The sequence below is a fragment of the Meriones unguiculatus genome, chromosome 15 (genome assembly GCF_030254825.1).
Source record: "Meriones unguiculatus strain TT.TT164.6M chromosome 15, Bangor_MerUng_6.1, whole genome shotgun sequence".
NCBI classification, from domain to species: domain Eukaryota; kingdom Metazoa; phylum Chordata; class Mammalia; order Rodentia; family Muridae; genus Meriones; species Meriones unguiculatus.
In genome coordinates this window covers 29,416,095-29,443,119 of record NC_083362.1, presented here as the reverse complement: position 1 = coordinate 29,443,119, position 27,025 = coordinate 29,416,095, and positions in this window count along the sequence as shown.

Here is a 27,025-nt window from a genome sequence, read left to right as displayed (position 1 = left end):
CTTTACAATTCATATTCTTTCTCTCTTTTAACTATGTAAGCTACTGAATCCAGGTAGAGATGCCAATACATGAACTGGTTTAGGGCTGTCCACTGGTACTACAGGAGGTCACACCCATGAAGATAATACTTTTTCTTACAGCAGTCATCAACTGCCAATATTTCTCAACTAGAGAATAATAGGAAAGCTTCTGTCCTTCATTAATCCTACAGTATTGACTGGCATGCTCTTGTACTATCAACCAAAGCTGCTGTGAATTGATTTATTTAAGGGTCATATAATCTTGAGAAGACACTATTTTACAGCATTAACCATTTAAATTTTTTTAATTAATTTTTTTCTTTATTACAATTTATTCACTTTGTTTTTCATTATGAATCAATTTCTTTATTTGATACTAAAACTATCATGCAAAATTTTCAGATAACATTTTCAGATTTTAAATCATCTAGTTCTTATTTAAGGGTCATATAATCTTGAGAAGACACTATTTTACAGCAGTAACCATTTAAATTTTTTTAATTTATTTTTTTCTTTATTACAATTTATTCACTTTGTTTTTCATTATGAATCAATTTCTCTATTTGATATTAAAACTATCATGCAAAATTTTCAGATAACATTTTCAGATTTTAAATCATCTAGTTCTTGGTAAAGGTTGAATTACTACCCCGTCTTAAAAGAAACTAATTCACTCTCCAGAATTTTTAGTCACAACAAACTTGACTTATATCACAGTAGAAGTTCTTTCCTTCTAGAACATTCTTCCACACAACAATTTTCCTGGTTGGCTCTTCAGAGAAAGCTTTTATTTTACAAATTTAAATAATCAAAATAAACTGTGTAATTACAATGTTTGGTGTGTGTGTGTGTGTGTGTGTGTGTGTGTAATTTGCTGAAACTTAAGCAACTTTTTGTTGGCTGCACTATTGAAGAAAGTAACATACTTCCCTCCAGCAACTATTTGCTGGAAATACTCCCCCTAAAGTCCTTCCTCCACATATGATGTGATATTGATGGGCTTGGTAATATTCATATATTGCATATAATCACAAGTGTAGTGACTGCAAGAGTATAATAGTCAGCACATACCTTTGCCCTGCCCATCTCCACATATTTTGGCACTCAAATTTCTTTTCCCGCTTCTGTGAAGTTCCTGGAGCCATCAAGAAGATAACATAATGTATTATTTAGGACTGGGAATTTCATTGTCATTTTTTTTTCAGCACATTGGGCAGGTTTGAGTTTCACATTAACCATTACTTGCTGTAAGAAGCTCCTCTGTTAGCTTATTAAATTTGGGCACAGCACAAATCTAAGGGGAAGGCAGTTTGACAACATGTCCACAATGATCTACCAGGAAAGATATGTATTAATCTTGGTAGTAATGTTGTATTAATTATTAGTAATGTATTAATGTTGATTGTTTTGTATTAATGTTGATTGTTTTGTGGGTAATCAACCACTTTCTGATTTGATTTAAGGCATTCTCCACAAAAGAGAACTTATGTCTGTTTCTGTAACCTGGACAACAGTCTGTGTCTGAGAAGGTATTAGGCTCCAGAGGGAAATTTATTCACTTTGTATCCCAGATGTAGCTCCCTTCCTTGTTCCCTCCCAAACCTGCCCTCACTCCCTCTTCTCCTCCCATGCCCATTTCCCAGTCCACTGAAAGGGGAGGTTCTCCCCTTCCATCTGACACTAGCCTACCAGGTCTCATTAGAACTGGCTGCATGTCTTCCTTGGTGGCGTGGTAAGCCTGTGCCTCCCCAGGGGGAGGTGATCAAAGAGCCAGCCCTTGAGTTCCTGTCAGAGACAGTCCCTGTTCCCATTACTAGGAAACCCTCTTGGACACTGAGCTGTCATGGACTACATCTGTGCATGGGTTCTAGATTATCTCCATAAATGGTCCATGGTTGGAGTGTCAGTCTCAGAAAAGACCCCTGGGCCCAGATTTCTAGGTTCTGTTGCTGTCCTGGTGGAGCTCCTGTCCCCCCCCAGGTATCTCTATCTCCTCCTCCTTTCATAAGATTCCCTGCATTCTGCCCAAAGTTTGGCTATGAGTCTCAGCATCTGCTTTGATACCCTGCTAGGTAGTTTTTCAGAGGCTCTCTGTGGTAAGCTCCTGTGCTGTATCTTTTTTCTCCCTCTTCCAATGTCCATTTTTAATTTGTATTATTGTCTAATTCATATTTTCTGTAAGTTTCACAAAATTAGCAAAAGGTCAAAAGTTGATACTATGAGTTTCTTTATTGTACAATTATGTTGTATTTGCTGACTGATGGAATTTTGTTCTTATACCTTTAACTTTCATCCTTCTAATTACATTAGACACTTAATATGTTCACCAATAAAACAAAATATATGACTGTTTAGTTAAGAGTGTCAGGCTGATGCAACAAGCCTGTATAGTCCATTCATTTGAGGATTATGGTGGCTGGTATTTTGGGTTACAATGTCTTAGGATTTTTCATTTCCAAGGACAAATCTTCCAGAGAAGCTAAGTAGTGTTTAATACAATATTCTAATTTTCAATTCCCTTAAACTGAGTAATTGAAAAAAAAATACTTGTTGATTTTTTTTCTCTGCTTATTCTGTCAGGTATTCAATGAATTGTTTTAAAATATCCAACATTTTTTGAGGTCATTATAATTTTATTTGTGTATGATTGTATTTACAATATAATTCTTTTAAATTAAGTTTTTATGTTTTAATATTAATTACAGTTTATTCATTTTGTATCCCAGCTGTAACTTTCTTCATCATTCCCTTCCATCCTACCTTCCTTCCCTCATCTCCTCCCATGCCCGTCTCCAAGTCCACCGATAGCCCTTCCATCTGACCCTACCTTATGAAGTCTTATCAGGACTGGTTTCATTGTCCTCCTATGAGGCCTGGCTAGGCTGCTCACCCCTCTAGGGGGGAGATCAAAGAATCCACCACTGAGTTTATGTTAGAGACAGTCCCCTTACTAGAGACTGTTCCCCTTACTAGGGATCTCACTTGGATACTGAGCTGTCATTTTTATCCTTGTTCTAGCCATTTTTTTTCTTACTATAATACAAATAAAACAAAACAAAACATGAATTTTGTATTAATTGAAATTTAATACAAAAAGGTAATTTTGACTAACACTTTTATAGGATCTGATCTAACCTGCTTTTATGTAAGGGTGAGAATGTGTGTGTCAAAATGTAAGCATTGACTTCATTGCTAGGAAGCAATAAACTAAAGAAAGTGAATAATTCCTTATACCTACTCTCCTAAGGCCCTGTTTTTCAAACATTTCACTATTTTCCATCCTGAAAAAAAATCATTTAAAATATATGCGTTTACTAGATATTTAAGATCCAAATTATAGCAATCCTCCATTTAATGTTCAGTTCATTCTTTCTCTAAGCATATTGATTCAAATAAATATAGAATATTTTTTGAATCAATTCTATATAAATTATAGAATATATTAATATTCTATATTAAATATAGAATTATTATTATGTACTTATTGAATAATGTTGTGAGATAAAATTTTTCCTGGGGGATGCAATACAGGTCTACTTACTTCAGATAATGAGTGTAGAGTAATTGGTCTGAGTCTTGTTCTGGGTGAAATTACCTCACTAAGACCCACCAATCCCTGAGCATGATAACCGACTAGTACCTGAGGAAGAAAACCCAGCAATCCCTGGGCTCACTCCAAACTACTGAACTGAAATCTTACTAGTCCCTATCATCTACCCCGGAAAACTTCTCCCTACAAAACCCTGTTTAAGTCAGTCTCCTACCCAGTTCCCTGCTGCTTTTCGTTATAGCAGATGCTATCTTCTGTCTTTCCCAATAAATCTCTTGTGCAAGGTTTGTTTTGTAGTGTGATTTGTGGTTTTCCTTGGCTCCTGGTAAATACCTTTACATTCAGAGCTGTAATACATGAATTGAGGAAACCTTTCCCCTGAGAGCTTCAGGGACTCCAGTGGGTAAACTTTTCCCCTCAGTGTTATGAAACAGGAAGGCTCTGACAGACCAAAGTATAGATAGCACCAAAAGCCAACTTGGTGATTCAATGAGTTTTATTGTGGTTACTTACATAAGACACAGAAAGTTTCATCAGAAAAGCCTACCCCACCATAGGTGACAGTTCACAAAGCTGGGAACTCAGAACATTCAGCCTGAAAGCACCTCAACTGGTATTAGAGTGTCCATTTCAGGTGCCTCGTTGCTATAACTCTCTTCTAGGCAGATGGGCTGGTTTAAGTTCTTCCACACAATTGATTTAGTCTTAGAGTTTCATTGCAGCTTTGCTTGATTGTGAGTATTCTTTGAAGCTCAACTTTGTTGGTCTGAGAGAGAGACTCTCAGTTTTTATTGTTTGCTCTGGCAGAGAGGGAATCTAGTGAATCTGGTTAGTTTCAGAAACTTCCTGAAACCATTTTTAACTGTTTACCTTATAGCTTATGTTTCTTTCCAGCAGAATAGAGTATTTCAGTCTCAGAAACTGTTATACAACAAATGAATAGTTAAATATATATATCAACAACATTTGTATGAGGTGGTGCTGGGTATTAAAAACCTCACCCTAACATCCTAAGCATGAAATCTACCAATGACTTATACCCCGACCTTCTAAAAAAAAGCATGTTTAATCATTAATATCAATGTTTTAAAATTATTTTTTATTATTTTTACTTATGTGTCTGTGTGTGGGTATGTGCATGTGAGTAAAACAACCCCAAGGAGTTCAGAAGAAAACATCAAATTCTCCCTCTGAAGCTGGAGATATAAGCAATTGTGAGCCACCTGATTTAGGGCTGGAAATGAAACACAAGTGCTATGGAAGAGCAATAAATATCTCTAAGCCACAGACCCATCTCTTCATCTCTAATAATAATTATTATCATTTTTTTTCTGAGAACTGAGATCAAATGGTTTCATTCGAATAGAAAATGGAATTCTAATACATTCAGTTATATATATTCTATTGAGCTGGGTTATGACTAAATAATGCTAAATTTACATAAAGCCAGTAAAGATAGTCTGATTTTTAGTAAGCTAGAGATTAATATTAGCAACATCAACACATTGAGTAATGTGTTTTTTTCATACTTATGTAACCAAAAGTGATCTCAGTTTACTTACATATACAGTCTTATCTATGAAACAATAATCATTTCTTACCAGCTTAATTCCTAATTTTTAAATATATTACTCTATTAATATTATAAAAATTCGAATTAGAACTTGTACTTCATGTGGCTACTTGGATAGTTAATTGTTTAGTTTAGCATTATAAACTGGGGACTTTCACTGAAAAGAGAAATTTCAGATATTATATTCTGCTATCAGAATTTACTATCTGGTTAAGTTTACATTGTTGGTAGATTTTCCAAAAAGAGCATTCAGTAGGCTACAGTTAACATCAGACAGGTCAGTACAATTATGGTCCAGACCCCAGGCATTAAGTATTAGTTTGTCTAGCTTTCTTATTGGACACATCTGTTTTCACTGATAGATAGCATGCCTCTGGTATGACAGTCTACACTGAGGTTCCTATAGTTCATATGTATAGTGATCCATAATTTTAAAAAGGATTAAATCTCTTCTGAATTCATTTTTCTTATTCTTGCAAAAAAATGTGATATTTTGAAATGTAGTACCCTAGGGTGATGAAGTTATGCTAAATTTTAAGGTTATCATTTGGACTTTGGGCTAAAAGTAGATGTAAATTATAAGATCAGCATAATCACATATATGTAGACATGGTGTTCAATATAAATGTAAATTGAGCTACAAAGAAATTATAATCTTCTAGTAGCGATATTTCAAAAGTGTAATTAACTTTAATAATATATCTTATTTAACTTAATCTATTAAAATTGTATTTCAGCATATAATTAATGTAACAAAATTAAGAAAATATCTGTCTCCTCTTTTTCCTTATATTAGCCTTCAAAATTTAGTGTGTGGTTTGCATGCACATTGCCTGTCCCCTCTGGCCACGTTTGATGTTCTCAGGCTTCACATGTGATGCTACATCAGTAACACAGATTTATAGAGTATGAATCTGTTTATTCACAAGTAGACAAGAAATTTCTCTTCTTTAAGATTGTTTGGACAGAAATATAGTAGAGTTTTCCTTCATTGTATTTTAAATTTGCTCTAGAAATTGGATCAAAATGATCCAGTTTGTCAAGAATTATTATTGAAGAAAATATCACGTGCCATCTAAGTACATACTGTCATTAAGTTACCAATGGTGCAGTAACAACAGTTTTAAGTTTTCACTAAAGTCTATTCTGTTCTTTCAAAATAGTAGTTTAAGTTAGATGCTTACTGTATATCTGTACCTCTTTGTTTTTATTATTCTTGTTATATAATGATATTTATTAACCAGCAGCTCTAAGATTCAAATCTATACAGCTGTCTTACAAATCACAATGATGTAGTTATTAAATTATAATAAGAGACAGAGAAAAAGGATCAACCATTTCTTTTCCCATTAGATCTGTTTTTTAACATGGGACCATCTACCAAACCAGCTGTAAATTAATGTGTTTCTGTAGAATGGAAATGGTGTTGTCTTTGCTGATGTCTAAGTAAACATTACATCTCCTAAAAAAATTATTCTCATCTAGCCAGAATTTTAATACTTCCATCATAATGAATGAAATATATAACAATGCAGCATATCTCCTAATTTTTACATAGAGTACAAAATAAAAATTTAATATTTTTCCTACTTTATTTAATTGTACTGAAATAATTTTTTCCTATCACTGTTAAAATCTCTGTAACAGTGTTCCCTGTGCCATTTAACATCATACCTATCCATTTCTTAGACCACTTAAATACTAGTTAACACTATTATATTTATGTTTGTTTTCAATTCCACCAAGTTTATCAAATGAAAATATTAACATCATCTTTATTGAGTATTAGAACAATGTACTAGTAAGTAGTGCTCTTGAATTCTTTAAATCCTTTAAAATAGTTAAATTAAATTAAATCCTTTAAATTAGTTGAGAGCGGTGTGTTTTACCAACAAACACATTAATATAATTAGAAAGAGTTATATATTTCTTAAGTCAACAAGAACTCATGGGAAGTAGGAGAAAACAAGAAACAGGACAGAAGCCTACTACAGAGGGCCTTTGAAAGACTCAACCTAGCAGCTTATCAAAGCAGATGCTGAGACTCATAACCAAACATTCAGTAGAGTGCAAGGAATCATATGATTAAAGAGGGAGTTAGTATGACTGGGAGAGGACAGGAGCTCCACAAGGACAAAATATATCAGGGCACGGGGGTCCTCTATGAGACTGTCTCTTCAACCAAGGTCCATGTACGGATATAACCTAGAACCCTGCTCGGCTGTAGCCCATGGTAGCTCAGTATCCAAGTGGGTTTCTCTAGTAAGGGGAACAGGAACTATTTCTGAGATGAACCTAATGATTGGCTCCTTCCCCCCACCCCCGAGGGAGGAACAACCTTGCTAGGCCACAGAGGAGGACACTACAGCCAGTCCTGAAGATACCTGATAAGCTAGGGTCAGATGAAAGGGGGGGAGGACCTCTCTTAGCAGTGGACTTGGAAAGAGACAGGGAGGAGATGAGGGAGAGAAGGTGGGATTAGGAGGGAATGAGGGAGGTGGCTACGGCTGGGATACAAAGTAAATAACATGTGATTAATAGTAAAAAAATTAAACAAACAAACAAACAAAAACACTCAAGAAAAAGAAAAAAAAAATAGGTGTATGCTTTCTTCTACCACTATCTCCAACGTGTCTTCTGTTAGTTTCTTTTGTGGACTAAATTTTGTCCACACAAAATTTCTACAATAATACAGAAGAAATGAAGGTGATTTGAAGTCATTTGAGTAGGTCCTAATCCAATATGGTCATTGTCTTTATCAGAAGCTGATATTATGACACAAAAAAAGCATATGAGGAAGACAATGCAAAGATAAAGAGTGAACTATCCACATGACAAATATAACAGAGAATGCAACCAACTCACCTCTACCAAGATCTAGATCTTGGTTCCAGCCTTCAGTATAGTGAGATAATAAATTCCTTTTGTCTAAAGCAAACAGTCTGCAGAATGCAATAAGGTAACACTACAAAAGTGCAATCTCTACTGAGCTTACATATGTCTGAGGGAATCACGTAGAACATATACATTTTAATATAAGCAAAAATTTAATTTCTCTTTCAATTTAAGGCAATCTTTTAACAAGAGAAAAGATATATGTGTACAGAATTACTAAACTGTACAAAAGTTACCATATTATTAGCATCTTACATGAATATATATTTGAAAGCACTGATGCAATATTACAGTATAAATTAATGAATATCTTTAATATATCTAAATTTTCACTCTAACTTCTAAATGTGTGTTTAATATGCTATGGATATTTATCTGTTTCCTGAGGACCCACTTAAAGTCTACGGAAATAGGAAATACTGAGTATTAATATCTGAGGTTTTGTTTTATTTTTCAAATCTGGTGATTCATATACAAAGCAGCAAAAACAATAGCACTGACCTACAAATTCCCAATTACAGTGTATTGAGACAAGGTCTTTCTATGTATCTCTAGCTGGTCTTGAACTTACTGTGTAGCCTAGTCTTGTCTTCAACTCATGATTCTATTTCTTCTTTCTTTATGGCTGCACAGAACTGGACCCACCCCTTTTCCAGATGTCAGAGGAGAGCTGGCCCTGGGGCCATTAGAGCAGGCAGGCTGACTACACCCTTAGCCAGCTGCAGTACTCAGGAGGGACTGCAACACTCATCATAAAGTTGTCTTAGATGAGGTTTCTATTGCTGTGATAAAATACCACAACTAAAAGAAGCTTGCTTAGCAAAAGGTTTATTTATTTATTTTTATTTGTTTATTATTATTACTTATAATTTATTTACTTTGTATCTCAGAAGATCCCTCACTAACATCCTTCTGGTCCCACCATCTCTCCTTCTTCCCTGCCTATCCACCTCCCTTAGTCAACTTATACTGGAACTCCTTCTCCCCTACTATCTGACCCTAGCCTACCAGGTCTCATCAGGACTTCCTGGATCCTCTTCCTCTGTGGCCTAGTAAAGCCACCCCATGAGAAGGAGGTGATCAAAAAGAACAAAAGAACGCAACCAACAGATGTAGCCCAGGGCAGTTCAGAGTCCAATTGGGCTACATAGTAATGGGAAGAGGGACTGCCTCTGACATAATCTGATTGGCCTGCTCTTTGATCACCTCCCCCTGTGGGGGGGGGGAGCAGCTTTACCAGGCCATAGTAGAGGACAGTGCAGCCACTTTTGATGTGAACTGATGGACTAAGATCAGAAAGGAGAGGAGAACCTCCCCTATGAGTGGACTTGGGGAGTGGCATGCATGCAGAGGGAGGAGGGAGGGTGGGATTGGGAGGAAAGGAGGGAGGGGCTTATGGGGGGATGCAGAAGGAATAAAATGTAATTGATGAAAAATTTTAAAAAAAAAGGGAAAAATAATTTAAGAACCTTAAATGACTTTCAAAAGTGGAGGAAAACATGGAGTTAGTCAATTTACATGGAGCACATCTCGCCCCTGGGGGCAATGGTCTCCTGAACATACTCAGACCTCGGACACCACCACTGCTAGTTCTAGAACTGATGTAGGATGTTCCAACAAGGGGGTTAAGACTTCTCATAATAGTTCCTATAAGCCCACACCTGTTTGTCTATATCCCCCATTTTTATTCATTATTAGCCAGATAGAGCCAAGGAATTGTGGTAATGATACTTGCTTTTTTGCCTAATGCTGGAATGCTAGTGAATTTAGGTATGCCCTGGTTACTCGCATACCTCGCTGGGTGCCTGTGCCCATTGATGCCCCTCATGCTATGACTCTCTTCAGACAGAAAAGGGATCTTGGAACTACAGCCACCATTGTTACTGCCATCTCATTGGTGGCTGTTGGAGCTACCACCGCGGCAGTAGCCATAAGTCATACTGTGCACACTGCTTAGACCCTGAACAATCTTTTAACCAATGTAGCTCATGCCTTAGATGTACAAAAATGAATTAATGCTCAACTAAAAGGAGGCTTGATGGCATTCAATCAGAAGATTGACCTCATGCAGGAGCAAATTGATACCCTATGGCAAATCGCTCAACTTGGCTGTCAATGAAAGTATGCTGGACTTTGAGTCACTAGCATATAACATGAGAATTTTTCCTGTGCTGCAAATCTGTCTAAACAATTGTCTAGCTATATTTTAGCTAATTGGACTGGAGAATTCGATACTACGATGGAGCAGCTGAGAGTGGCCATTGTCACAGTAAATTCTACCAGAGTGGATGCAGGACTAGCCACAGGATTATCATATCATCATGGATTGCTGCAGCCATGAATCATCTGAAGGAATGGGCGGGCATGGCAGCGTTAGCAGGCCTTCTGGTGTTGGTCTCCTTGGTTTGCCTGTGGTATATATGCAAGATTAGAGTCTCACAACAGCGTAATGCAGCCATGACCATTCAGGCCTTACAGCCATTGAAGCAGGACAGTCTCCCCAAGCATGGTTGGCTACCATAAAAAGCTAAAATGTTACGCTCAGGATGCGAGGCTAAGCACTGCACTCAGGGTCAGCCGCTTTGGACCCAGAGAAGAGCATGTCTGATTGCATGCGGGTTGATGCCCCAGGTCCCGCCTCTGAGAAAAAGGTATCAGACGGGTCTGATGCTCTTTGGGTGGATGACACCTAAATGAACATCGGTACAAAGTCCCAATTTATTTCTAATATCAGAGATCAGACCTCTACTCTTGCCTGATGTGTCTAAAACAAAAAGGGGGAACTGTAGAGAGCTGTGTAATGCCACACCTTAAAGATGGAGCTGGTTTCTGCCTTCCACCTTCCCGATAGTGAGTGCTCTCTGTCACAAACAACTCCACATTTGGCTAAGGCTGAGGATCTGGCTTGCTTCCATGTATGTGGACCTATCTGCATTGCCCACGTGGCATGCTGGGGTTGGCTACCCAGAGGTATTTAAGCTGTGGGCTGGCTTTCCCCAGGGTCAGATGATTGTTCAAGGTTCCTGAACAAACATTGAAAAAATAATAATAATAATAAACAAACAAACAAATAAATAAATACAGTACAATAAATTAAAAAAAAAAAGAACGCAACCAAGTTCATGTCAGAGACTACTCCTGCTCTCCTTTCTAAGGAACACGTATGGAGACTGAGCTTCCTATGGGTTACATCTGAGCAGGAGTTCTAGGACCTCTCCATGCACCGCTCTCAGTTGATGCATCAGTCTCTACAGTCCCACTGGGCCCAGAATTTTTAGCTGGGTTGGTCTCTTTATAGAGCTCCTGTTCCCTCTGGGTGTTTCTTTCTCTTTCTCCTTCTGTAAGACTCCCTGTGCTCTGCTGAAAGTTTGGCTGTCAGTCTCAGCATCTGCTTTGATCTCCTGGTGGGTGGAGTCTTTCAGAAGACATTTGTGGTAGGTTTCTTTTCCGTTCCCTCTCTTCTACTGCTTCAAAGGGTCTATCATGTTTGCCCTTCTAAATAAAATTTAAGAATCTTCCTTAGGGTGCTCCTTCTTTTTTGGCTTCTTTAGATCTTTAGAGTTTGTATTTTTATCCTATATTATATGACTGATATCTGCTTACAAGTGGGCATATACCATCCATGTCCTTTTACTTCTGGGTTACCTTACTCAGGATGACCTTTTCTAGTTCCATCATGATTTCTTTGTTTTTAATAGCTGAGTAGTACTCCATTGCGTAAGTGTACCACAATTTCTGTATCCATTCTTCAGTTGAAGGACTTCTAAGTTGTATCCAGTGACTATTACAAATAAAGCTGCAATGAACATAGTTGAGCAAATGTCCTTGTATGGTTGAGCATCTTTCAGATATATGCCATGAATGATCTTGAGTGAGCACTATTCCAAATTTTCTGAGAAAGCAACCAATTTGATTACCAAAGTGGTTGTACAAGTTTACATTCCCACCAGGAATGGAGGAGACTTCCCCTTTCTCGACATCCTCTCCAGGATGTGTTTTCACTTGGGTTCTGGTGGGTGTAGGATGGAATCATTTTTTTTTCTTTTTATAGTTTATTTATATATTATTTATTTATTTTTATTAAAATCTATTCACTTTGTGTCCTGGCTATAGACCCCTCCATCTCCTCCTAGTCCCACATACCCTCCCTCTTCTCCGTCTATACCCCTTTCCTAGTACTCTCAGCACTGTTTTCATTGTGCACCATAAGTTTGGTTAAGTTGTACCTATATTTTCATTGCATTCTGGAAAGCATTTAATTTCTTTATTTCTTTCTCTCTTTCTTTCGTTCTTTTTTCTTTGCCTGCAAATTTCATGATTATCTTGTTTTTAGTAGCTGAGTAGTATTCCATCTTGCAAATATACCTCAAATTCTTTCTTTTTTTTCTTTCTTTCGTTCTTTCTTTCTTTCTTTTTTTGTTTTTCAATCAGGGTTTCTCTATGGAGTCTTGGGTGTCCTGGACTCACTTTGTAGACCAGGCTGGCCTCAAACTCATGGTGATCCATCTGCCCTTGCCTCCCAGAGTGCTGGGATTACAGCTGTTTTGCCTCGGCGCACCTCTTTATTTCTTCCCTGACCCAACTGCCAACTGTTTGTTACATATCCATGCATGTGTAGGCTTTTTGTCATTTCTGTTATTGCTGAGGTCAAGATTTAGACCATGGTGGTCTGATACAATACAAGGGATTATTTCAATATTCTTGTATCTGTTGAGCCTTGCTTTGTGCCCAACTATATGGTTAATGCTGGAGAAGTTTACATGAGGTGCTGAGGAGAAAGTATATTCTTGAGAAGAAAGAATATTTGGGTGAAAAATTCTGTAGACATCTATTTGGTTCAAACCTCTGTGTCATTATTTCTCTATTTAGCTTCAGTGTTTTATTTATTTAATTTTTTAATATTGGCTACAGTTTATTAACTTTGTATCCCAGCTGTATCCCACTTCCTCATTCCCTCCCAATCCCCCGCTCCTTCCCTCATCTTCTCCCGCTCATTTCCAAGTCCACTGATAGGGGAGGACCTCCTCCCTTTCATCTGACCCTAGTTTATCAGGTATCTTCAGGCCTGGCTGCAAAGTCTTCCTCTGTGACCTCGCAGGGTTGCTCCTCCTTCGGAGGTGGGGGTGGGGGAGAGATCAAAGATACAGCCATTGAGTTCATGTCAGAAATAATTTCTCTTCCCCATACTAGGGAACCCACTTGGATACTGAGCTACCAACGGGTACATCCGAGCAGGGGTTCTAGATCATATCCTAAAGAAGATAAACAAGAAAGAGGACCCTGGGTAAGATGATCAAGCCTCATCTTAGAAAGACAAATGGAATGGACATTGGATGTAGAAGAAAACAAGTAACAGGACAAGAGTCTACCACAGAGGGCCTCTGAAAGACTCTACCTAGCAGTGTATCAAATCAGATACTGAGACTCATAACCAAATGAGGACCACAAGGACCAAATATATCTTGGCACAGGGGACTTTTATGAGAGTGTTATCTCCAACCAAGGACCATGTATGGATATAACTTAGCTTCAGTCTTGATTATCCGATTATCTTGATTATCTCTCTCTTGGAGAGAGTAGGGAATTGATGACTCCCATTATCAATGTGTGATTTAATCTTTAATAAGGTTTCTTTAAGGAATGCAGGTACCCTTGTTTGTGGCATAGATGTTCAGGATTGTAATGTCCTCGTGGTGGATTTTTACTTTAATGAGAATGAACTGTTGGTTTATTTAAACCATCTCCGTTGATTTATTTTGTTTTAAAGACTATTTTAGAATGGCTAGTCCTATTTACTTCTTGGGTCTGTTTGCTTGAAAAACATTTTTCTACCCTTTACTCTGAGGTATTGTTTATATTTGTTGCAGAGTTGTATTTCTTGAATGCAGCAGAATGTTGGATCCTGATTCTTCAAACATTCTTTTAGTCGATGTCTTCTTATTGGACAAATGAGTCCATTGATGTATGGATAGTCTTCCAAAAGCTTTGCTCAGATATGACATAACATATTTTTACATTGTTTAGATAACTAGAACACATTCTATTCATCTTTAGCTAACATTTTCTAGATAACATAAAAGAAAAAAAAGATTATTCAGGAGCTAGAGAGGGCATAAGAAAACTTTAATTTTACACCATTTTCTTGAACATGTTTCTAACTTGCAAGATACCCATGGGTTGAGAATAACATACTCAAAACTATTTTGAAAGAGTAAACATTTGTTTAGATCTTGACTAGCTCAAGCCTGCATGTAGCTTTTAATAGAAACCATTAGTTTATAATGTATAATTATCAAGCACAAGAACAGATAGTGTACGTACTTTGAAAATAACACGAATATATCTCATGTCCTTCAAAACCTGAAATGATATTAAAGGCGTATGTTACAAAAACAGCCAAGCTTATAGCACTAAAAAAAAAAAGGCTTGAAAACATATAAAAGAACACAACACTTTCACAACTTAAAAAAAACCTGATAAAATCAATTTTTTTCAAAAGAGGCCAAATATCACAGCTATATTTCTTATTAATTCACATAAAATCATCTATGAAAATAGAAATAGTTAGTAGGTTGTCTTAAAGCTGTTGTATTCAGAAAGCAAAAATAAATTTCTGTGTTATATATACGAATAAGGAGACAGCATCTTTGAGAACAGGAATCAAGCAACAATACTAATTCACACAGGCTGAATTAAATATTATAGTAGAAATATCAACTAATTGAAAAGATAGTAGTAGAGAAGTAGGGTAGTAGAGAAAAATGATGGAGAAAATTGATGAGTGATGAAATTCATAAATTTGACCAATTGTAAATATTTACATAGAATTCATCTGGTCAAAAAAAATCCGGTATATATTGACAGGAAGCATTTTTAACTTGAAATATGTGGGAGAATATTTTCAAAGTACAGAAAACATTATATAAAAGTCAGCTGTCCTTATGTAACTTGAATATGTCAGTAATTAAAATAAAATAGGAACACGATAAAACTTTAGCATTGCATTGTAAATTACATAGTAAATGTTTTAAAATGTTATTAATAAAACATTTTAAAATATAGAAAATGAAGCTATAATATACAAAATAATCTGTTTTCTTGCTATGGAAAATTCACAATTATGCATTTATTGATTCTCTGTAAATTTTCTAGTGAGTTAGTGCAATACAATTCAAATCACAACACAATTTAGCTTTGACACCCTAATATTCATGAATTAAAAATAAAATTCCATTGAAAATACTCAATGTGAAAATTACAAGAAAAATAAGTTTGAGAACGAATACATAAACACACACACACATATATATATAACATATATAGTGATAAAAAAATCAGAATTGTGCTTTGCTATAGTTGGGTGGGATTCAGTAAAGAAGACATGAAGAAACTCTCAGGAATTTTACAGCAAGCCTATAGACGATATCATACTAAATGGAGAGAAACAAATAAATTCCACTGAAATCAGGGACAAGACAAGGCTGCCCATTCTCTCCATATCTCTTCAACATAGTACTTGAAGTCTTAGCTAGAGTAATAAGACAATTAAAGGAGATCAAGGGGATACAAATCAGAAAGAAAGAAGTGAAATTATCACTATTCACAGATGATATAGTACACAAAAGTGATGCCAAAAATTCAACCAGAGAAATCCTGTAGCTGATAAACACCTTCAGCAAAGTGGCTGGATAGAAAATTAACTCAAAAAAAAAAAAAAAATCCGTATCCCCCCTGTATATAAAAGACAAAAGGGCGAAGAAAGAAATTAGAGAAAGTACACCCTTCCCCATAGCCACTATGTTGTAGTATGTTATTAATATTTACTATGGGTTTAACTTCTGGTAACGCTGCTGTTAATCCTCAGCAGCTGTATAACCAAATCACCACACAGAGACTGGGTTTTTAGTTAACCTAGAACACAATACTGGGCAATATTTACTCTCTCCTAAACCTCCAAGCCCTCAGTTTCCTAACATTTAGATTTCCCACATTATACTTACTTTTTTGTGAATTCTTAGGTCTGGTTCATGCTTCAAGTCCTCCAAGCTCTCTCCTCCTGCTCTGCTCTCCTCTCCTTGAGCTCCTCCTCCTTCACACCCCTTCCTGTTCTCTAGCTCCTCCCCTCTTTCCTGTCCTCTGGCTCCTCCCATTGCACAACATTGTATCTAGTTGCTTTATTTGTGTCCTGTTTACACAAGAGTTGAGACAGGATGCTTATAGTGAGTATCACAATGCAATATCCAGATAGAAACCAGAGAGTTGGGGATGGGGAAATCAGCATTTGAATTAACAAGGGTAAGGCATATACATTTTAAAAGAACATTATACCAACATTTCCCCTTTAAGTCCAATAAAAGGCTCCTTTTCTTTCAATACAACAATAATTATGAAATTATGAAAACTGTTAGGTAAAATCTACACGTGCAATGTCTAGTCCATGTGTATTTAGCACATGGAGAGGGTAACTTAGGAGAAAGTGTCTGATTATCCTATCTATCTTGATAAGTTTAAAGTTCTATGCCTAAATTAACCTTTATCCTTATTGGTATTACCTATATAAAAAGATTTCTTAAATTCTAAACAACTTAATCTTAAATGTGATACTGTAACTACTTGGTCTTCAACCCCATCAGAGACTTGAGACGGAATAAAATTAGTTATGAGAGTAAATAGGAAGTGCATGTTAGCAGCTTCCAAAAAATAAAAAATTGACAGAGACAGTTTGCTGCTGAACAGTTAATCACCCATAACTCTATATAACGTTGGAGTATCATCTTCAGCCTTCTGGCTCAGAATATTTGACAGACATATACATGAAGCAGGAACTATTTAGGACTTGCTTACCCTGTCTTGGCAGAGTTCTGCAGTTGACTTGTCCTGTATTTAAGCTTGCCCATTTTAGGCAGAATCTGTCTTTTGTGAAGTGAGGGTACTTTTTGTTTGCCACATTTAAAGCCATCTCCATATGGAGGTTCTTCAATGCTCATTATCTTCTTTCAGGTAGGTGAGGTGCTCCCAGGAAATGATTTGTCTCATTGTCAAAGAATCTTTAAAATAATAAGAACATTTTAAATGCCATATTCTGTAGGTCTCTAAAGTTTTTGAAGACTAGCTATCTTTATGTAATCGCTTTGTATACAAAATCATATCTATCTGTCAAACCTATGAGATATACTCCTGTGATAAATTAGTCTAGTGCCTGAAATGACTATGAGTTGAATAACTAATAGTTAACTTGCATACCTAATATCCTAACCACCTTTTAATAATAGTTTAAAAGTATTGGGAGTAACCTTGACTTTCTATCAGTATAGTAAAGCTTATACCAATATATTAAAAATACTTATTTTTGCATCAATATGCAAAATCCTATACCAGAGGTAAAATTAACCTTATTTGGAAATAACAAATAAAACCTTAAGCTGAGTAGATTCAATAATCTACCCTTTTTTCTATTTTTATAAAGTATCCTTGTATATTCCTTGTTTTATTTTGAATAAGACCGTTAATAATAAACATCTTCTAATGACAATAAAATTTTGTAGTCACAGCAAACAACCAAAAACATACCCAACCCTCTTTAAAGGAAATTGGATGCAGTTCTCATGAGTTTCTTCTAGCTAACATTGTGGACATGTAGAAATCCTGTAGGGGGCCCAAATAAAAATGGTTAATTAAGCAAGCAATAACATTTGTGGTCCAATAACATTTAAATGTTGAGAAATTTCAGGCTTAATAAAAGTCCTTTTTGGAACAGTCTAAAATGCTGGATCAGTTAATATTAGTAGCTTTCTTCAAAGTTCTTTTGGGAGCAGGCTTTGATGAGAAACGGCAATTGAAGCAGTTGAGGCAGGTATAAGCAGAATGCTGGAACATGCAAGGTGCTGGAACAGATGTGTCAGTGTCTCAGCATGCTAAAGAATGATTCTGTTAGGTTTGATCCAGCATCTCTGGTGTCCAGTTCTTTTGTTCTGCAAACATATAATTTCTCATAAGCATTATAGAGTTCTAAAATTATAAATGTATGAGATGTGCAGGATGAAACTAAACTGTAAGCCAATTATATCTATGCAAATTAAAAGGTTAGCATAATACATTTTGAGGACATTATAGCTAAGGATTTATTGGCCAAGTATTGTTGAAGTTTTTGGCTGGAGACACATTTTTATGTCTCAGTTTTAGAGTTGTTCCCATGTAAAGGGATTAGCAATATAAGTTACCATTATTATTGAACATACAATCATTATCATCAAAACAAGGTTAGATAGATTAATATATCTTTTCGGGTTCTTGCATGCCTGTTGTATTAGGCCATGTTGCTACCTATTTCCCTAAAGAAGCCTCCCATTAGAGAGACAAGCTGGTTGCCTTGAGCAATAGAAAATGCATGTTTTAAGTAAACTTTATATAAACTCCTTTTTAATTTAGAATATAAGCATACAGTAGGTATTGTGTACCTGTTTTGAGGTTTAGCCCTACATTTTTATATATATTGTAGCTATTTGTCCCATCCCCTTGTTTATATAGAATGGGCAGTTATGCCTTTATAGCCTAACTTTATATAAACTCACTCTTCCTTTAGCATTAAAGCATACCCTAGGCATCTTGTATCTGGGCTTTACATTGATAGTGGCTACTTTTTGGCTTGCCCCCTTTTTTATACAGATTGGGCTTATAGCTGAACTTTATATAAACTCTCTTTTGCATTAGCATATAAACTTTCTTACCTTTAGCATTTAAGTATATCCTAGGCATCTAGTACCTGGGTTTTTACATTAGTTTTGGCTATTCTTTGCCTTGCCCCTTTTTTTATATGGGATGGACAATTTTGTTTTTTAAACATATGAATATAATTTTTGAGTTTTTAGGACTAAACTAGGTTGGCATGTACTTTGCCATTCTTAAGTTTGGAATCAGTAGTGCCAATTTACGCTGTAACAAACAAAGCCCAGTTAGTTATTTTAGTTGATGTTTCCATAAATTGGCGGACCCTTACCAGAAAGAGCTGACAAATACTTTGCAGCCAGAGAGCTTTGAATTTTAGCCGTTATTAACCTAATTATTTGGATGAGTACTATTGTCTGTAACTTAGTACCCCAATCCTTGGCTTTTTCCTCATTTTCTCCTTGAACTTTCTTGGAGAAGGCATGGAGAAGAACCAACACCATTAAACATTGCAACCAGATCCATGAATATGACAGCCAAAATGAAGCCAAAAGATATTAAAACACCCTCTGCATTGGCAATTTTTATTTTACATGAAGTTTAAGCCAAACTCTGTCTAGAGGTTTGTCTGCCTCCAGTTGCTTTCTTTCCTGCCATGGCTGTGGAGCTAAGCCAGTTGAGCCAGCCACAGAATAAAAGATCCATGCTTGTTTAACCCTTAGTTAAACTGCAGCAGCAGACAGTTTTGTCGTGGAAGTCTCAGGTCTGCCCACAGGAGGCTGTCTTTTGCTCTCAGGCTGGTTTAAGACTCTCTCTTAAAGAAACAGTAATTGACCTGGGAGGTTTTTGGTTTTATGTTTGGGTTTTATCACTGGGAGCTTATTCCCCCTTCCAAATTATCATAAAATGTGATTTAAAGGGTATGGATTCTTAGATTAGTTGGGTGCCATTTGCTGTAGGTGACTATTAAAATTTCTATTGTTTTATCTTCTTGTAATGCTGCTGTTAATCCTCAGCAGCTGTATAACCAACATTGTATCTAGTTGCTTTATTTGTGTCCTGTTTACACAAGAGTTGAGACAGGATGCTTATAGTGAGTATCACAATGCAATATCCAGATAGAAACCAGAGAGTTGGGGGTGGGGAAATCAGCATTTGAATTAACAAGGGTAAGGCATATACATTTTAAAAGAACATTATACCAACACCACTAGTATTGTAAAGTACCTTGGTGTGACTCTAACCAAGCAAGTGAAAGACCTGTTTGGAAAAAGCTTCAAGTCTCTGAAGAAAGAAATTGAAGATATCAGAAGTTGGAAAGATCTCCTTTGCTCATGGATCAGTAGGATTAACATTGTGAAAACTAAAATTTGTACACTTAAAGAAGCTAAACAAGAAGGAGGTTCCTGGGTAAGATCAATCCTCACTCAGAAAGAAAAATAGGATTGGCATTGGACAAAGAAGAAAACAAAAAATGTGACATGAGCCTACTACAGAGGGCATCTGAAAGACTCTAACTAGCAGTGTATCAAAGCAAATGCTGAGACTCATAACCAAATTTTGGGCAGAGTGCAGGGAATCATATGAAAGAATGGGGAGTTAAACCTGGAGAGGACGGGAGCTCCACAAGGTGAGCAACAGAACCAAAATATCTGGTCACAGGGCTCTTTTCTGAGACTGATACTGCAACCAAGTTTCATTCATGGATATAACCCAGAACCCTTGCTCACATGTAGCCCATAGCAGCTCAGTGTACAAGAGGAACCTAGTAAGGGGAACAGGGACTGTCTCTGACATGAATTCAGTGGCTGGCTCTCTGACACCCCCCCCCAGAGGGAGAAGCAACCTTTCTAGGCCACAGAAGAAGATATTGCAGCTAATCCTGATGACACCTGATAAGCTATGGTCAGATGGAAGGGGAGGAGGACCTCTCCTATCAGTGAACTATGGGAGGAGATGAGGGAGTGAGAGTGGGATAGAGAGTTAATGAGGGAGGAAGCTACAACTGGGATACAAAGTGAATAAACTATAGTTAATGTAAAAGAATAAAAATTTAATTAAAAAAGAAATATATTTTTTAATATGTTGTATGAAGAACTGTACAATTTACATGTTTTTTTCTAAATGATTACTAATATATTCCATTATAATATTTTGGAATGCCTTTCTCTTTCTCATTAAATAGATTTGATAGTTTTTTAAAGTTGAAATTGACAAAAATGTACAAATAAATTTCTCAATCAAAAAAAATTTCAAGTCTATTACAAATAGCCATTGTATTTTCTTTTTTTTTAATTTTTTTCACACTTTATTCACTTTGTATCCCCCCATAAGTTCCTCCCCCTTCCCCTCGAGATTCCACCCTCCCTCCCTCTTCTCCATGCATGCCCCTCCCCAAGTCCACTCATAGGGGATGTTCTCCTCTCCTTCCTTCTGATCTTAGTCTATCAGATCACATCAGGAGTGGCTGCATTGTCATCTTCTGTGGCCTGGTAAGGCTGCTCCCTCCTCAGGGGGAGGTGATCAAAGAGCAGGCCAATCAGATTGTGTCAGAGACCTTCTCTCTTCCCATTACTATGTAACCCACTTAAACACTAAACTGCCATGGATTACATCTGCGCAGGGGTTCTAGGTTATCTCCATGCCTGGTACTTGGTTGGAGTATGGGTCTCTGGGAAGGCCCCTGTGTTCAAATTTTCTGGTTCTGTTGCTCTCCTGGTAGGGTTTCTGTCCTCTCCATAGCCTATTCTTTCCCACATTGTATTTTCAAAAACATAAATAGATAACTACACATGGCATAGGAAGATATTTAGGACCTCAGGGCATCTGCACTAGATTGTTGTAAGATGAAACCTATGCATTGCCAGTCTTGAGGATAGAAATATGAAATCAAGGTTTCTTGTGTTTCTGTTCCCTCTGAAATTGAGATATTTGGGGGGTGTGAGTCCTGGGGCCAGGGATGTAGGTTCAGAAGGAAGTGTAGATTAAAGAAGATGCATGCCTGAAAAAAAATGAGGTATCATTATTTTCTACTTCCACAGTTTTGGCTAATAAGCCTCATAAGCCATAAACTATCCAACAAAAAACATGAGCACCACACATGAGGAACCTCCTTTAGATTTGATGATCAAGGGATTCCAAGAAAATCCCAAAGTAGATTATTGTCAGTAGACTTTGTCACCTCCTAGAAGTTGAAGACATAACTTTGGACCTAAAATGAGAAAGATTTGAACTAAAGCTGGCAGAAAAGCCTCTTCCCTGAAAACTAGCTTTCATATATCCCAAATGGGATACTAAACCTGGTAATGAAAGTTAAAAATAAATATACCTACCCTGATATGAACCATACCTACATGCCACAATAATGACAACCATGAAATGATAATGCTAAAGGTCCAATAGTAGCATTTATATCTGACAGGAAACAAAGTTCCCTAATTAGACTCAAGGCCTGCTTAACAAGAGGGACATCATGACTGGTACTGTAAAACTAGTGAACCACAGGATGTCATGGATTTTAGAAGAGAACTGAGTACTGAAAATTCCCTAAATTAGTGTAATTTATAACTATTTTCTTTTGTTTGGTTATCCAGTACCAAGTTGTCAGCCCTAGAAACATACACATGCTGGCAAAAGTGAACAGACTTAGAAGACTGTATTTATAAATTTAATTGTTTACATGTATATGTAACAATAATGTTTAAAGAAAAGGTTATAAAATTGGGAGCTTGGAGTGAGGATAAAAGAAAGGAATAAATGATGTAATTATATTTTAATTAAATTGCATAACAACAACAGAAAATCTAACCCATTAGATGAGTTTAAAATAATTTTCATAAATAGTTGATAAACTTAAATTGAAATCATAAAAACTGCTTAACAGTATTAATCTTAAATCTATAAATCTATAAATTTATTTTTACAGGGGAACAAAGGAAGAAAGATAGATAAAACCACAGTCGTATGCAGAACATCTTTCTCCAGGAGAGTACACCTTCCCTTCTCAACCCACTACCACCATGACTTATTTGTATAAATCAAGACAAAAGCAGTATTTAAATTTTTGTTGTTTATAAAAACAGATTATATCACTATCTACTTTTGGGGTTTATGGACATCTATTGTCAGTGATTTTGTTCTGAATGATAGACTCCCACATGTTCAGCATTAATCATCATAGCCCAAGAAAGATGTTCATATCAACCATGTTTCCTAAAAAGAAACTGGTCCTTACCACATTGTCTTCTGTATAAGAAAATTCCTTGCCTGAATCTTCTCAGTTGCTTCCGGTTTGCAACAACTGTTGTGATTCCTTGGATTTTAGAGAATCATTATGTTAATCCTTAGGCTTCATATGACAGTTTGTCTATCTTTATATAACTATGTTTTTAGAAAAGTAGCCATATTGTATTAAGAGTTGCAACTACTCCATTGTGGCTTCATCTTAAGTAATTATATTTTCATTGACTGTATAGTAAATAAGGTCACTTTCTTGGGTACCTGGAAGTTTGAAGGAGACAGGTTCAACATTAAAACCAACTATGGCAGAAATAATAGTCTAGATATATGGGAATATGATGAAGTTTTGATGAATTATGTTTTCACAGTTGTTTTTGCATGGAATAATAGAATTTGTTTCCATATTAACAGATATACAAAAGATAAATGATGAAGTCTGGCTTTAAATTTACTAATGCATGACAAACTATAAACATTTTAATGTAGTATTAAATATTGTCGACTATGTTCACCTATTTCACATTAAGTTAAAAGATTCTTATAATATAAGGTATAAAAAAAAAACAAACCATAAAGGTTTTACTAAATAAAGGAGAACACCTTTAGTTGACAAAGTTTCTGATTGGTCTGCTCTTTAATTACCTTCCCCTGAGGGGGAAGCAGCATTACCAGGCCACAGAAGAAGACAACGCAGCCATTCCTGATGAGACCTAATTGACTAGGATCAGAAGGAAGGAAAAGAAGTCCTCCTCTATCAGTGGACTTTGGGAGGAGCATGCATGCAGAGGGTGGAGGAGGAGAGGGATTGGATAGGAGGAGGGAGAGAACCACAGGGGGGGATACAAAGTGAATAAAGTGTAATTAATAAAGAAAAAAATAAAATAAAATGACTTCACAAAAGTATTCCAAATATTTTAAAGGTTTTGGGTCCAAAAATATCTATAAAAATAAAAGGTAGATTTAATGATGTCTCCTGACCAAGGATGAACCATTTACTACAGACTTCCAGGACATAGGAAAGACACAAGCATGAGGATGAGGTGCCTGCCGATGATAACTGCCAAAATACAGACTGGAGATGTCAAGAAACCATCTGTGATAGTTACTACTAATAGTCAACTTTTAATCTAGCATCACCTGGGGGAAAATCTAAATAAAATACGCTGGAGATTGAGTAGGCCTGTGGGCATGCCTGTGGGAATTATTATCTTGATTGTATTAATTGATTTGGAAGACCTATTTTAATTCTGGGGACTACTCCTGGGGATCCTGAGAATCCTGGACTGTGTAAATGAACTAAAAAATTACACCCACACTGAAAATGTAGGTTAAATCTTATACATCAGTAAATTTTCAGAACACATATACACACAAGCTTGAATGCAACTGTGAGTATGAACAACCTTCTGAAAAACCTCATTCAAATATACCAAGTTAGAAAGAGAATGGCGATTATGAAACATAAGGCCTAGGAAAAGAAAAAGAAAAAAATGTTTAGATTCATCTGGATATATTACTAAATGATGTTATTCTACATATAAGTATGTTACTCCACATATAAGTTTGTCTTTATTGTGATATTATATCCTAAACAAATAAAATTCATATGACCATGAGTCCATCCATAATTTTTATTTAAATAGTCATCTCAAAAAATAAAATAAAGTATACCATGAGAATGGTAAGAAGATCCTTGATGTTTCTTCATTTCATTGGCCTTCACTGAGTGGTTCTTAACTCTGGGAGTGCATTAAATACCATGAAACATGATTTAAAAACTTACATCAATGACATAATCCAGACTATTTGACCTAAATATCCCAAACAAAAGCCTTTCGCAAGCAAGCTGATAGAACCTCTTACTTTCATTCCTCATGTGCACATAGTTAAGAAATAAGGTAACAGATTTCAATTGGGATTAGGGAAGAAACCCACATAATGAGATAATGTCAGATTTGTGCTCTGTCAAAGGCTCTTCTTTCAGCAGATTCATTCAAGAAAACCAGATGGGAGATAAATTGTTCCCTCCCAAATCTTCCCCTTGGATTACATATGTATGGCAAACTTAGTGTTTCATAGTTAATCCATACTTAATTCCCAGAACAGACATTTTACCTAGTGTATGTTTAAATCATGCTGTATGGCAAAAATGCCCACTACAAAAGTTAAGTGCTGTGTCAAGTTGACTGAGACAAGGAATACTAAGAATATTGAAACTTTATTCTAGGTATAGGTAAGTGTGTCAGTTATTTTTCTGTTGTGATGAAACATTATTAGTAAAGGCAACATAAAAAAGAAGTTTTTTTTTTCTCATAGTTACTGAGATACAGGAGAACAAGGTGGCAATGTGTAGGTACGGCAACCAGCAGCAGATTTGGTAACAGGAACAAGAAGTGGAGTGATCATATCTTTAACTGAACTCATGAGGCAGATGGAGTCAACTAAATGTGTTAAGATGCTATGTGCTCTTCAAATTGGGTGGGAGAATATCCAAAACCCGTGATATACTTCCTCTAAAATGTCTCTCCATATCCTCCCCAAACAGTGCTAACAGCTGAGGAACAAATATTCAAGTAAGGTTGACATTGGCATCGGTAAACTGAATGAGATAGATTGTTCTTCCTAATGAAAGTGGCCAAGAGCAGCATAATGAAAGCCTGACTATTAACTATGCTATTATTTTTGAAAGATGCCACAGCAAAGTATCACTTTCTGTTGAGCAGTTCTCAGAGCTGAGAACCATTATCTGATTCTGAAGAGTTTACGTTAGCCTGAATATATCTCCATTTTGAAATAAAGATCTTGATTGGGAACTGAATTCAGGTACCAGGAAATATCACAGAATGTACACCTGGCCGAAAACAAAGTTAACTCTCCTAGCAACAGCCTCTAGGAAATATAACAGAATAAATGCTTCATAGAAAATAGAGACAAACTCCCTGGCAATAATCAATGGGAATTGGTTGAGAATTGGGTGGGGAAATTCTCCCCAATGTTTCAGATATGGTTTAGAAAAACAGCAATTGTGATTATATGCCTTAACCACTGTGATTGTGTGCCTCAGAAAAGGTCACCCCTCCCTGATAATTCTGTAACGCCAAGGATTGTACCGCCCTACTTGCTGCCATGGAAACCTGCTGCGCACAGACTTTCCCTTTAAAAATCCTGTTCACTCAGAGCTCGGGGTCCAACTTCTCTACTGCTGCGTCAGTGAGTCTTGGGTCCCGAGTTCGGCCACTTTCATAATAAAGCTCTCTTGCAATTGCATTGAGTGGTCTCCTGGTTGTATCTCAGGGTCTCGTGAACCTGGCATCAAAGTTCCTGGTGTCAGATGTATAAGAACAAGATTCTGGTAGATTTGGCCTTTTCCTCTGCTATAGGAGTAGATCTGTTCTTTGATTAGCTTCTGGTGAGTGGACAGCAACTTTTGCTATTCAATGGCTTACAGTTCTATCAGTCAGGTCTCTCACTTCATGGTAACAGAGTCCTACTTCTCTGTGGTTATCTGCCTCTAAATTTATTTATAATATGCATACTCATTAGATTGGGAATTTTTCTCTAATGTGACATAATGATAACTCAATTAGTTACATCTGCACACCCTACTTCCAAATATGATTAGATTTTGCTGCATTAGGATTTAAAACTGTAGCAGTAGAAAAATTTTTAGGACAGCACAGCTAAATCCATAGCAGTAATACTTAAAGTATTCATACAACATGCTTATGAGTAATCTGGGAATCCAATGAATACTCTTTCTTAATAGCAAAAACTCCAAAATGTCATCACTTGCATTTTGTAAAACAGACTATGTGTCCTGACCAACAAAGGCAGAGATTTAAAAAAAAAAATACTGTTTATTTGCTCACCACAGATAATGAGGCCAAAGAGGAAAATAAAGCACACTTATACCATCATTAAACAGTTTTTCTCAACCATATACCCAGGAGAGATAAATGAGCAGTGTGTTATTGTGTATGATATTAGAATTTCATAGGAAAAATTGAATTATTAAAGAGATTGTTGTAAACAGAGCATTTTAAAAAGCTTTGAAGATAGTTGTCCCATAGGATAAAGTTTAA